This window comes from Haliotis rubra, unplaced genomic scaffold (assembly GCF_003918875.1).
Source record: "Haliotis rubra isolate DU_JTF1 unplaced genomic scaffold, ASM391887v1 Scf478, whole genome shotgun sequence".
NCBI classification, from domain to species: Eukaryota; Metazoa; Mollusca; class Gastropoda; order Lepetellida; family Haliotidae; genus Haliotis; species Haliotis rubra.
The window spans coordinates 618224-633599 of NW_025767166.1; the positions used below are offsets into that span (position 1 = coordinate 618224).

Below are 15376 nucleotides of genomic sequence, written 5' to 3' on the forward strand. Positions count from 1 at the left end.
AGTTCCAATTAGAAAACTAAGAGAGCCCGTACATCCTTTATTCCAAGTACCATATATCTCTCTTAAACAAATGTGAAGATATCTAAATCAAAGAATTTATGTAAATATGTTTGGTATCTCTAATGTGTCAGTAGCTCTGCTGATGTAACACAAATTCCTGAAAAGGCATTAAAGTATTATTCTATTCTATTCTATTCTATCACGCTCGGGGAAAAGTGCTTTAAATAGCCTCAAATCGGAGCACTGAGACGTACCCGTCACGATATACCAACAGTAAGATATGCTATACTTGTACCGTTCTTCTCATATCACGTGACCACGTGACGCCGGCTGACCTGATTAAGTGGGTGTGTCATGTGATATGATACGGCAGGGATCAGTGAGTATCGCTGGGAACATTACAGGTGAAGTTCACTCCGACACAGGGACATAACACACGTACTGGACAATACTACACAGCTGTAGGTGAGTACAAGTGAATAACCAGCATGTTTGACTCGTAATCTATGTCCAGATATAACATATATCAACGTTAGCTGTACCAAGTATACCTGGGGATGTATATTCTGGGGTAGGGTGTTCCTCCCCCGTGGGACGCTACAACAGGTGTGGGGGTACATTATCGTATATATACTGCTGAAAGTACCATATGTAGTTATCTCGTATACTTGTTTTAACCTGATAAATGGTTTAATGATGTAACAGTGATATTTGCCCCGTTGTGTCGACACTCTGGCTATGTCGATATGGGGTATATTTAGTGTATTACGTCCCACCTATCACTGATATTGGATCTAACCAGTATCGCCTGACAGTGACTAGGAAATATATAACAGTCTCTCACCTTGTCTGTGTAATCCATGCTGGTCGGATTATAGTCGACGTGTAGTGAAGCACTCTTCGCTGTCAAAATAACCCATGCATCCTTCGGTATCAATATGATCAATGATCAAATCACACATGTGCCCCAATAACATCGTGTGCCCAACTATATCAATATCACCCGGGTGCCCTAGTTTCAATATCACACATGTGCCCCTGTATCAATATGATCAATGCATCCCTCGGTATCAATATCACACATGTGCCCTAATATCAATATCACACATTCTCTACGGTATCAATATCACTCATGCACTCTCGGTATCAATATGACCAATTCACCCCCGGTATCAATAGTACCCGTGTGCCCCTCGGTATTAATATCACCCGTGTGCCCCAGTGTCAGTATCACCAATGTGCCCCTCGGTATCAATACCACCTATGTGCCCAAGTACAAATGTCATCCACCCACTCCTTCAGTATCATCCATGTGCTTTCCAGCATCCCCCTGCTGTATCCCCCTGGACCAGGTAGTGAGAGTTAGGCTGTGTGTTACTACAGGTGAGAGGAGTGGAGGAGTTTGACATTACAGGTAATTAGCTGGGAGTGAGACATGACGTGTCTGCTTCCTTGGCTCGGGGCAATACCGCCAGGTGTGTAGACAGAACCAAGTCTGCAGGTGTCCACACGTTTATGAGCACTTTTATATGCACCTCCCCTGTTGACCAACAAAAGTGTATCAGTAGACTATTGTGCTCCCTCCCGCCCTCCAGGATTTAGGACCAGGAAGCTGACTGCTTGCAAGGCACGCTCTCCGTCCTATCTTATCTCTTACATGAATCACCTCACAAATATGTCATAGCCGGGTTTTACACTACCCTGCTCCGCTGTCACAAGCCGGTGTTGTCTGAAAACCCAGAGTGTTTCTATGCCTATTGTTCGGGTAGACATACGGATGGGTATGTGGAAGAGAAAGACCGGTTGAGATGAATGGGTACGTGGATCTCAGCCGTCGGTGAACTGTGACAGCTACGCCGTACACTACTTGTAAGTGACAATCACACACCCTGGTATGTCAGCAGTCGGCGGTGTGGGGTGGAGCGGTGGACTAATCAACAGATAATGATTGGGTGCGTCCACCCGTGGAAAGAGCTGACAATATGGGCATAATATGACCATCTGGCTCGAAGACCGGCCTCACAAAGGCAGCTGGCAGGTCAGGTCAGATTTCCTTCGGTGTCATGAACCTGCTGCTGTTGGAGATTGTACTGGGGTATTCTTCTACAACTTCACACAAATGGCGTAGTGAAGTAGCCCTGATTGTCGTTCCACAAAGCGGTCGTAGCTTTGAGGTGACCGTAACTCCAATACTTAATCATAGAGTTATGGCTATCCTTGCGCTAAGGTGACCGTAACGTCAATACTTAAGCATTGACTTACGACAGTCGTTACCCTAAGGTGACCGTAAGTCCAATACTTAAGCATAGACGTACGGCTGTCGTTGCGCTAAGGTCACCGTAACTTCCACACTTTAACATAACCGTAAGTCTGTTGTTGCGCTCGGACGATCGTCACTTCCATATTGAACATAGACTTACGACTGTCGCTGGCCTACGAATGCTTGGCTGTGCGGGCCATGGGCAACTGGTGAAACATGGTCTCGGTCTAACTTTGGTCGGTCACGTGACGAACCTGATGCTGGCATCAAGTTTAGAGAAGGTTCTCTGTGACTTTGGATACTACGACGATAGTCAATGACAGTTGTTCGGCTTCCTAGACTACCAACTTTATTCCCACCATGACATTTCACGTTGCGTTAATCTTCGTATATCTATGGCCGTCGATGCGTTGTCATTATTCAGACGCTGATTTCATTAAACTGGTGATGACATCTTATTTATGCTTCCCGTGTTTATGCTGATGTCTTCTATGTCTATGTCATCAATGTATATGCATTTATATTAACAAATATACTGAGGGAAACAAATAAGGGAACACCACTTCATGACAGTGTTCCTTTATTTATTCTCAGATTTCCCCCCACAGCGCTATTCAAAGTTGGTGATGAAAACTGGAAAATATTAAAGGAACGCTTTAAAGGTGTTACTTTATTTGCTTCTCTCACTATATTATGAGTGTGTAACGCAAAGTAGAATTTAACAAATACGTAACTATCCCAACCAGAACTCTCTGTAATAGCTGACGGACTGTGATGTTTAACGCCATAGTCATCAATATTCCAAGCCATATGACGGCGGCATGTACAAAATATAATCTGGATCCGACAAACCAGTGATTGATATTATGAGCAACGATCCCCGTCATTTGGCTACGATAACACTATATCAACCAAGCTACTGAGCAACGATCCCGTCATCTGGGTACGATAACACTATATCAACCAAGCTACTGAGCAACGATCCCCGCCATCTGGGTACGATAACACTATATCAACCAAGCTACTGAGCAACGATCCCCGTCATCTGGGTACGATAACACTATATCAACCAAGCTACTGAGCAACGATCCCCGTCATCTGGGTACGATAACACTATATCAACCAAGCTACTGAGCAACAATCCCCGCCATCTGGGTACGATACCATTATATCAACCAAGTTACTGAGCAACAATCCCCGTCATCTGGGTACGATAACACTATATCAACCAAGCTACTGAGCAACGATCCCCGTCATCTGGGTACGATAACACTATATCAACCAAACTACTGAGCAACGATCCCCGCCATCTGGGTACGATAACATTATATCAACCAAGTTACTGAGCAACGATCCCCGTCATCTGGGTACGATAACATTATATCAACCACGTTACTGAGCAACGATCCCCGCCATCTGGGTACGATAACACTATATCAACCAAGTTACTGAGCAACGATCCCCGTCATCTGGGTACGATAACACTATATCAACCAAGTTACTGAGCAACGATCCCCGCCATCTGGGTACGATAACACTATATCAACCACGTTACTGAGCAACGATCCCCGCCATCTGGGTACGATAACACTATATCAACCAAGCTACTGAGCAACGATCCCCGCCATCTGGGTACCATAACACTATATCAACCAAACTACTGAGCAACGATCCCCGCCATCTGGGTACGATAACATTATATCAACCAAGCTACTGAGCAACGATCCCGTCATCTGGGTACGATAACATTATATCAACCAAGTTACTGAGCAACGATCCCCGCCATCTGGGTACGATAACACTATATCAACCAAGTTACTGAGCAACGATCCCCGCCATCTGGGTATGATAACCCTATATCAACCAAGTTACTGAGCAACGATCCCCTTCATCTGGGTACGATAACATTATATCAACCAAGTTACTGAGCAACGATCCCCGCCATCTGGGTACGATAACCCTACATCAACCAAGCTACTGAGCAACGATCCCCGCCATCTGGGTACGATAACCCTATATCAACCAAGCTACTGAACAACAATCCCCGCCATCTGGGTATGATAACACTATATCAACCAAGTTACTGAGCAACGATCCCCGCCATCTGGGTACGATAACACTATATCAACCAAGTTACTGAGCAACGATCCCCTTCATCTGGGTACGATAACACTATATCAACCAAGTTACTGAGCAACGATCCCCGCCATCTGGGTATGATAACATTATATCAACCAAGCTACTGAGCAACGATCCCCGCCATCTGGGTACGATAACATTATATCAACCAAGTTACTGAGCAACGATCCCCGCCATCTGGGTACGATAACATTATATCAACCAAGCTACTGAGCAACGATCCCCGCCATCTGGGTATGATAACCCTATATCAACCAAGCTACTGAGCAACGATCCCCGCCATCTGGGTATGATAACATTATATCAACCAAGTTACTGAGCAACGATCCCCGCAATCTGGGTACGATAACATTATATCAACCAAGTTACTGAGCAACGATCCCGTCATCTGGGTACGATAACATTATATCAACCAAGTTACTGAGCAACGATCCCCGCCATCTGGGTACAATAACATTACATCAACCAAGTTACTGAGCAACGATCCCCGCCATCTGGGTATATTAACCCTATATCAACCAAGCTACTGAGCAACGATCCCCGCCATCTGGGTACGATAACACTATATCAACCAAGTTACTGAGCAACGATCCCCGTCATCTGGGTACGATAACACTATATCAACTAAGTTACTGAGCAACGATCCCCGCCATCTGGGTACGATAACACTATATCAACCACGTTACTGAGCAACGATCCCCGTCATCTGGGTACGATAACACTATATCAACCAAGCTACTGAGCAACGATCCCCGCCATCTGGGTACGATAACATTATTTCAACCAAGTTACTGAGCAACGATCCCCGCCATCTGGGTACGATAACATTATATCAACCAAGTTACTGAGCAACGATCCCCGCCATCTGGGTACGATAACATTATATCAACCAAGTTACTGAGCAACGATCCCCGCCATCTGGGTATATTAACCCTATATCAACCAAGCTACTGAGCAACGATCCCCGCCATCTGGGTATGATAACACTATATCAACCAAGCTACTGAGCAACGATCCCGGTCATCTGGGTACGATAACATTATATCAACCACGTTACTGAGCAACGATCCCCGCCATCTGGGTACGATAACACTATATCAACCAAGTTACTGAGCAACGATCCCCGTCATCTGGGTACGATAACACTATATCAACCAAGTTACTGAGCAACGATCCCCGCCATCTGGGTACGATAACACTATATCAACCAAGCTACTGAGCAACGATCCCCGCCATCTGGGTATATTAACCCTATATCAACCAAGCTACTGAGCAACGATCCCGCCATCTGGGTATGATAACACTATATCAACCAAGTTACTGAGCAACGATCCCCGTCATCTGGGTACGATAACACTATATCAACTAAGTTACTGAGCAACGATCCCCGCCATCTGGGTACGATAACACTATATCAACCACGTTACTGAGCAACGATCCCCGCCATCTGGGTACGATAACACTATATCAACCAAGTTACTGAGCAACGATCCCCGCCATCTGGGTACGATAACACTATATCAACCAAGTTACTGAGCAACGATCCCCGCCATCTGGGTACGATAACACTATATCAACCACGTTACTGAGCAACGATCCCCGCCATCTGGGTACGATAACGCTATATCAACCAAGCTACTGAGCAACGATCCCCGCCATCTGGGTATGATAACATTATATCAACCAAGTTACTGAGCAACGATCCCCGCCATCTGAGTGCGAACGATAACACTATATCAACCAAACTACTGAGCAACGATCCCGCCATCTGGGTATGATAACCCTATATCAACCAAGTTACTGAGCAACGATCCCCGCCATCTGGGTACGATAACATTTTATCAACCAAGTTACTGAGCAACGATCCCCGCCATCTGGGTACGATAACCCTACATCAACCAAGCTACTGAACAACAATCCCCACCATCTGGGTATGATAACACTATATCAACCAAGTTACTGAGCAACGATCCCCGCCATCTGGGTACGATAACATTATATCAACCAAGTTACTGAGCAACGATCCCGCCATCTGGGTAACGATAACATTATATCAACCAAGTTACTGAGCAACGATCCCCGCCATCTGGGTACGATAACATTATATCAACCAAGTTACTGAGCAACGATCCCCTTCATCTGAGTACGATAACATTATATCAACCAAGCTACTGAGCAACGACCCCCGTCATTTGGGTATGATAACATTATATCAACCAAGCTACTGAGCAACGATCCCCGCCATCTGGGTACGATAACACTATATCAACCAAGTTACTGAGCAACGATCCCCGCCATCTGGGTATGATAACCCTATATCAACCAAGTTACTGAGCAACGATCCCCTTCATCTGGGTACGATAACATTATATCAACCAAGTTACTGAGCAACGATCCCCGCCATCTGGGTACGATAACCCTACATCAACCAAGCTACTGAGCAACGATCCCCGCCATCTGGGTACGATAACCCTATATCAACCAAGCTACTGAACAACAATCCCCGCCATCTGGGTATGATAACACTATATCAACCAAGTTACTGAGCAACGATCCCCACCATCTGGGTACGATAACACTATATCAACCAAGTTACTGAGCAACGATCCCCGCCATCTGGGTATGATAACCCTATATCAACCAAGTTACTGAGCAACGATCCCCTTCATCTGGGTACGATAACATTATATCAACCAAGTTACTGAGCAACGATCCCCGCCATCTGGGTACGATAACCCTACATCAACTAAGCTACTGAGCAACGATCCCCGCCATCTGGGTACGATAACCCTATATCAACCGAGCTACTGAACAACAATCCCCGCCATCTGGGTATGATAACACTATATCAACCAAGTTACTGAGCAACGATCCCCGCCATCTGGGTACGATAACACTATATCAACCAAGTTACTGAGCAACGATCCCCGCCATCTGGGTATGATAACCCTATATCAACCAAGTTACTGAGCAACGATCCTTCATCTGGGTAACGATAACATTATATCAACCAAGTTACTGAGCAACGATCCCCGCCATCTGGGTACGATAACCCTACATCAACTAAGCTACTGAGCAACGATCCCCGCCATCTGGGTACGATAACCCTATATCAACCGAGCTACTGAACAACAATCCCCGCCATCTGGGTATGATAACACTATATCAACCAAGTTACTGAGCAACGATCCCCGCCATCTGGGTACGATAACACTATATCAACCAAGCTACTGAGCAACGATCCCCGCCATCTGGGTATATTAACCCTATATCAACCAAGCTACTGAGCAACGATCCCCGCCATCTGGGTATGATAACACTATATCAACCAAGTTACTGAGCAACGATCCCCGCCATCTGGGTACGATAACACTATATCAACTAAGTTACTGAGCAACGATCCCGCCATCTGGGTACGATAACACTATATCAACCACGTTACTGAGCAACGATCCCCGCCATCTGGGTACGATAACACTATATCAACCAAGTTACTGAGCAACGATCCCCGTCATCTGGGTACGATAACACTATATCAACCAAGTTACTGAGCAACGATCCCCGCCATCTGGGTACGATAACACTATATCAACCACGTTACTGAGCAACGATCCCCGCCATCTGGGTACGATAACGCTATATCAACCAAGCTACTGAGCAACGATCCCCGCCATCTGGGTATGATAACATTATATCAACCAAGTTACTGAGCAACGATCCCCGCCATCTGAGTACGATAACACTATATCAACCAAACTACTGAGCAACGATCCCCGCCATCTGGGTATGATAACCCTATATCAACCAAGTTACTGAGCAACGATCCCCGCCATCTGGGTACGATAACATTTTATCAACCAAGTTACTGAGCAACGATCCCCGCCATCTGGGTACGATAACCCTACATCAACCAAGCTACTGAACAACAATCCCCACCATCTGGGTATGATAACACTATATCAACCAAGTTACTGAGCAACGATCCCGCCATCTGGGTAACGATAACATTATATCAACCAAGTTACTGAGCAACGATCCCCGTCATCTGCAGTGCGATAACATTATATCAACCAAGTTACTGAGCAACGATCCCCGCCATCTGGTAATGCGATAACATTATATCAACCAAGTTACTGAGCAACGATCCCTTCATCTGATGCGATAACATTATATCAACCAAGCTACTGAGCAACGACCCCCGTCATTTGGGTATGATAACATTATATCAACCAAGCTACTGAGCAACGATCCCCGCCATCTGGGTACGATAACACTATATCAACCAAGTTACTGAGCAACGATCCCCGCCATCTGGGTATGATAACCCTATATCAACCAAGTTACTGAGCAACGATCCCCTTCATCTGGGTACGATAACATTATATCAACCAAGTTACTGAGCAACGATCCGCCATCTGGGTAACGATAACCCTACATCAACCAAGCTACTGAGCAACGATCCCCGCCATCTGGGTACGATAACCCTATATCAACCAAGCTACTGAACAACAATCCCGCCATCTGGGTATGATAACACTATATCAACCAAGTTACTGAGCAACGATCCCCACCATCTGGGTAATGATAACACTATATCAACCAAGTTACTGAGCAACGATCCCCGCCATCTGGGTATGATAACCCTATATCAACCAAGTTACTGAGCAACGATCCCTTCATCTGGGTACGATAACATTATATCAACCAAGTTACTGAGCAACGATCCCGCCATCTGGGTACGATAACCCTACATCAACTAAGCTACTGAGCAACGATCCTCGCCATCTGGGTGCGATAACCCTATATCAACCGAAAGCTACTGAACAACAATCCCGCCATCTGGGTATGATAACACTATATCAACCAAGTTACTGAGCAACGATCCCGCCATCTGGGTACGATAACACTATATCAACCAAGTTACTGAGCAACGATCCCCGCCATCTGGGTACGATAACACTATATCAACCAAGTTACTGAGCAACGATCCCCGCCATCTGGGTATGATAACATTATATCAACCAAGCTACTGAGCAACGATCCCGCCATCTGGGTATGATAACATTATATCAACCAAGTTACTGAGCAACGATCCCCGCCATCTGGGTACGATAACATTATATCAACCAAGCTACTGAGCAACGATCCCTCGCCATCTGGGTATGATAACCCTATATCAACCAAGCTACTGAGCAACGATCCCGCCATCTGGGTATGATAACATTATATCAACCAAGTTACTGAGCAACGATCCCCGCAATCTGGGTACGATAACATTATATCAACCAAGTTACTGAGCAACGATCCCGTCATCTGGGTACGATAACATTATATCAACCAAGTTACTGAGCAACGATCCCCGCCATCTGGGTACGATAACATTATATCAACCAAGTTACTGAGCAACGATCCCCGCCATCTGGGTATATTAACCCTATATCAACCAAGCTACTGAGCAACGATCCCCGCCATCTGGGTATGATAACACTATATCAACCAAGTAACTGAGCAACGATCCCCGTCATCTGGGTACGATAACACTATATCAACTAAGTTACTGAGCAACGATCCCCGCCATCTGGGTACGATAACACTATATCAACCACGTTACTGAGCAACGATCCCCGTCATCTGGGTACGATAACACTATATCAACCAAGCTACTGAGCAACGATCCCGCCATCTGGGTACGATAACATTATTTCAACCAAGTTACTGAGCAACGATCCCCGCCATCTGGGGTACGATAACATTATATCAACCAAGTTACTGAGCAACGATCCCCGCCATCTGGGTACGATAACATTATATCAACCAAGTTACTGAGCAACGATCCCGCCATCTGGGTATATTAACCCTATATCAACCAAGCTACTGAGCAACGATCCCCGCCATCTGGGTATGATAACACTATATCAACCAAGCTACTGAGCAACGATCCCCGATATCTGGAGCACGATAACATTATATCAACCACGTTACTGAGCAAGCGATCCTCGCCATCTGGGTACGATAACACTATATCAACCAAGTTACTGAGCAACGATCCCCGTCATCTGGGTACGATAACACTATATCAACCAAGTTACTGAGCAACGATCCGCCATCTGGGTACGATAACACTATATCAACCAAGCTACTGAGCAACGATCCCGCCATCTGGGTATATTAACCCTATATCAACCAAGCTACTGAGCAACGATCCGCGCCATCTGGGTATGATAACACTATATCAACCAAGTTACTGAGCAACGATCCCCGTCATCTGGGTACGATAACACTATATCAACTAAGTTACTGAGCAACGATCCCCACCATCTGGGTACGATAACACTATATCAACCACGTTACTGAGCAACGATCCCCGCCATCTGGGTACGATAACACTATATCAACCAAGTTACTGAGCAACGATCCCCGTCATCTGGGTACGATAACACTATATCAACCAAGTTACTGAGCAACGATCCCCGCCATCTGGGTACGATAACACTATATCAACCACGTTACTGAGCAACGATCCCCGCCATCTGGGTACGATAACACTATATCAACCAAGCTACTGAGCAACGATCCCCGCCATCTGGGTACCATAACACTATATCAACCAAACTACTGAGCAACGATCCCCGCCATCTGGGTACGATAACCCTATATCAACCAAGTTACTGAGCAACGATCCCCGCCATCTGGGTATGATAACATTATATCAACCAAGTTACTGAGCAACGATCCCCGCCATCTGGGTACGATAACACTATATCAACCAAACTACTGAGCAACGATCCCCGCCATCTGGGTATGATAACCCTATATCAACCAAGTTACTGAGCAACGATCCCCGCCATCTGGGTACGATAACATTTTATCAACCAAGTTACTGAGCAACGATCCCCGCCATCTGGGTACGATAACCCTACATCAACCAAGCTACTGAACAACAATCCCCACCATCTGGGTATGATAACACTATATCAACCAAGTTACTGAGCAACGATCCCGCCATCTGGTGCGATAACATTATATCAACCAAGTTACTGAGCAACGATCCCCGTCATCTGGGTGCGATAACATTATATCAACCAAGTTACTGAGAGCAACGATCCCGTCATCTGGGTACGATAACATTATATCAACCAAGTTACTGAGCAACGATCCCCGCCATCTGGGTACGATAACATTATATCAACCAAGTTACTGAGCAACGATCCCCTTCATCTGAGTACGATAACATTATATGAACCAAGCTACTGAGCAACGACCCCCGTCATCTGGGTATGATAACATTATATCAACCAAGCTACTGAGCAACGATCCCCGCCATCTGGGTACGATAACATTATTTCAACCAAGTTACTGAGCAACGATCCCCGCCATCTGGGTACGATAACATTATATCAACCAAGTTACTGAGCAACGATCCCCGCCATCTGGGTACGATAACATTATATCAACCAAGTTACTGAGCAACGATCCCCGCCATCTGGGTATGATAACATTATATCAACCAAGCTACTGAGCAACGATCCCCGCCATCTGGGTACCATAACACTATATCAACCAAACTACTGAGCAACGATCCCCGCCATCTGGGTGCGATAACCCTATATCAACCAAGTTACTGAGCAACGATCCCCGCCATCTGGGTACGATAACACTATATCAACCAAACTACTGAGCAACGATCCCCGCCATCTGGGTATGATAACCCTATATCAACCAAGTTACTGAGCAACGATCCCCGCCATCTGGGTGCGATAACATTTTATCAACCAAGTTACTGAGCAACGATCCCCGCCATCTGGGTACGATAACCCTACATCAACCAAGCTACTGAACAACAATCCCCACCATCTGGGTATGATAACACTATATCAACCAAGTTACTGAGCAACGATCCCCGCCATCTGGTAGTACGATAACATTATATCAACCAAGTTACTGAGCAACGATCCCGTCATCTGGGTGCGATAACATTATATCAACCAAGTTACTGAGCAGCGATCCCCGTCATCTGGGTGTACGATAACATTATATCAACCAAGTTACTGAGCAACGATCCCCGCCATCTGGGTACGATAACATTATATCAACCAAGTTACTGAGCAACGATCCCTTCATCTGAGTGCGATAACATTATATGAACCAAGCTACTGAGCAACGACCCCCGTCATCTGGGTATGATAACATTATATCAACCAAGCTACTGAGCAACGATCCCCGCCATCTGGGTACGATAACATTATTTCAACCAAGTTACTGAGCAACGATCCCCGCCATCTGGGTACGATAACATTATATCAACCAAGTTACTGAGCAACGATCCCCGCCATCTGGGTACGATAACATTATATCAACCAAGTTACTGAGCAACGATCCCCGCCATCTGGGTATGATAACATTATATCAACCAAGTTACTGAGCAACGATCCCCGCCATCTGAGTACGATAACACTATATCAACCAAACTACTGAGCAACGATCCCCGCCATCTGGGTACGATAACACTATATCAACCAAGCTACTGAGCAACGATCCCCGTCATCTGGGTACGATAACACTATATCAACCAAGCTACTGAGCAACAATCCCCGCCATCTGGGTACGATACCATTATATCAACCAAGTTACTGAGCAACAATCCCCGCCATCTGGGTAACGATAACACTATATCAACCAAGCTACTGAGCAACGATCCCCGTCATCTGGGTGCGATAACACTATATCAACCAAACTACTGAGCAACGATCCCGCCATCTGGGTGCGATAACATTATATCAACCAAGTTACTGAGCAACGATCCCGTCATCTGGGTAATGCGATAACATTATATCAACCGTCAGCATTGAGCAACGATCCCGCCATCTGAAGTGCGATAACACTATATCAACCAAGTTACTGAGCAACGATCCCCGTCATCTGGGTACGATAACACTATATCAACCAAGTTACTGAGCAACGATCCCCGCCATCTGGGTACGATAACACTATATCAACCAAGCTACTGAGCAACGATCCCCGCCATCTGGGTACGATAACACTATATCAACCAAGCTACTGAGCAACGATCCCCGCCATCTGGGTACCATAACACTATATCAACCAAACTACTGAGCAACGATCCCCGCCATCTGGGTACGATAACATTATATCAACCAAGTTACTGAGCAACGATCCCCGTCATCTGGGTACGATAACATTATATCAACCAAGTTACTGAGCAACGATCCCCGCCATCTGGGTACGATAACATTATATCAACCAAGTTACTGAGCAACGATCCCCTTCATCTGAGTACGATAACATTATATGAACCAAGCTACTGAGCAACGACCCCCGTCATCTGGGTATGATAACATTATATCAACCAAGCTACTGAGCAACGATCCCCGCCATCTGGGTACGATAACATTATTTCAACCAAGTTACTGAGCAACGATCCCCGCCATCTGGGTACGATAACATTATATCAACCAAGTTACTGAGCAACGATCCCCGCCATCTGTACGATAACATTATATCAACCAAGTTACTGAGCAACGATCCCGCCATCTGGGTATGATAACATTATATCAACCAAGTTACTGAGCAACGATCCCCGCCATCTGAGTACGATAACACTATATCAACCAAACTACTGAGCAACGATCCCCCGCCATCTGGGTGCGATAACACTATATCAACCAAGCTACTGAGCAACGATCCCCGTCATCTGGGTGCGATAACACTATATCAACCAAGCTACTGAGCAACAATCCCCGCCATCTGGGTACGATACCATTATATCAACCAAGTTACTGAGCAACAATCCCGTCATCTGGGTACGATAACACTATATCAACCAAGCTACTGAGCAACGATCCCGTCATCTCAGGTGCGATAACACTATATCAACCAAACTACTGAGCAACGATCCCCCGCCATCTGGGTGCGATAACATTATATCAACCAAGTTACTGAGCAAGCGATCCCGTCATCTGGGTGCGATAACATTATATCAACCACGTTACTGAGCAACGATCCCCGCCATCTGGTACGATAACACTATATCAACCAAGTTACTGAGCAACGCGATCCCGTCATCTGGGTACGATAACACTATATCAACCAAGTTACTGAGCAACGATCCCCGCCATCTGGCACGATAACACTATATCAACCACGTTACTGAGCAACGATCCCGCCATCTGGGTACGATAACACTATATCAACCAAGCTACTGAGCAACGATCCCGCCATCTGGGTACCATAACACTATATCAACCAAACTACTGAGCAACGATCCCGCCATCTGGGTGCGATAACATTATATCAACCAAAGCTACTGAGCAACGATCCCGCGTCATCTGGGTGCGATAACATTATATCAACCAAGTTACTGAGCAACGATCCCCGCCATCTGGGTACGATAACACTATATCAACCAAGTTACTGAGCAACGATCCGCCATCTGGGTATGATAACCCTATATCAACCAAGTTACTGAGCAACGATCCCTTCATCTGGGTGCGATAACATTATATCAACCAAGTTACTGAGCAACGATCCCCGCCATCTGGGTGCGATAACCCTACATCAACCAAGCTACTGAGCAACGATCCCCGCCATCTGGGTACGATAACCCTATATCAACCAAGCTACTGAACAACAATCCCGCCATCTGGGTATGATAACACTATATCAACCAAGTTACTGAGCAACGATCCCGCCATCTGGGTGCGATAACACTATATCAACCAAGTTACTGAGCAACGATCCCTTCATCTGGGTGCGATAACACTATATCAACCAAGTTACTGAGCAACGATCCCCGCCATCTGGGTATGATAACATTATATCAACCAAGCTACTGAGCAACGATCCCCGCCATCTGGGTACGATAACATTATATCAACCAAGTTACTGAGCAACGATCCCCGCCATCTGGGTACGATAACATTATATCAACCAAGCTACTGAGCAACGATCCCCGCCATC

General features: G+C 45.7%; 1 protein-coding gene across 1 annotated transcript in view; it reads left to right on the forward strand.

The window, feature by feature from the left end:
- Positions 1–262: 262 nt before the first annotated feature.
- Positions 263–15376, forward strand: part of LOC124290938 (tetraspanin-18-like) — a 54444-nt gene continuing 39330 nt past the window's right edge. The window contains 1 exon segment of the mRNA XM_046727786.1: positions 263–465. The gene's annotated coding sequence lies outside the window, so the exon portion shown is untranslated.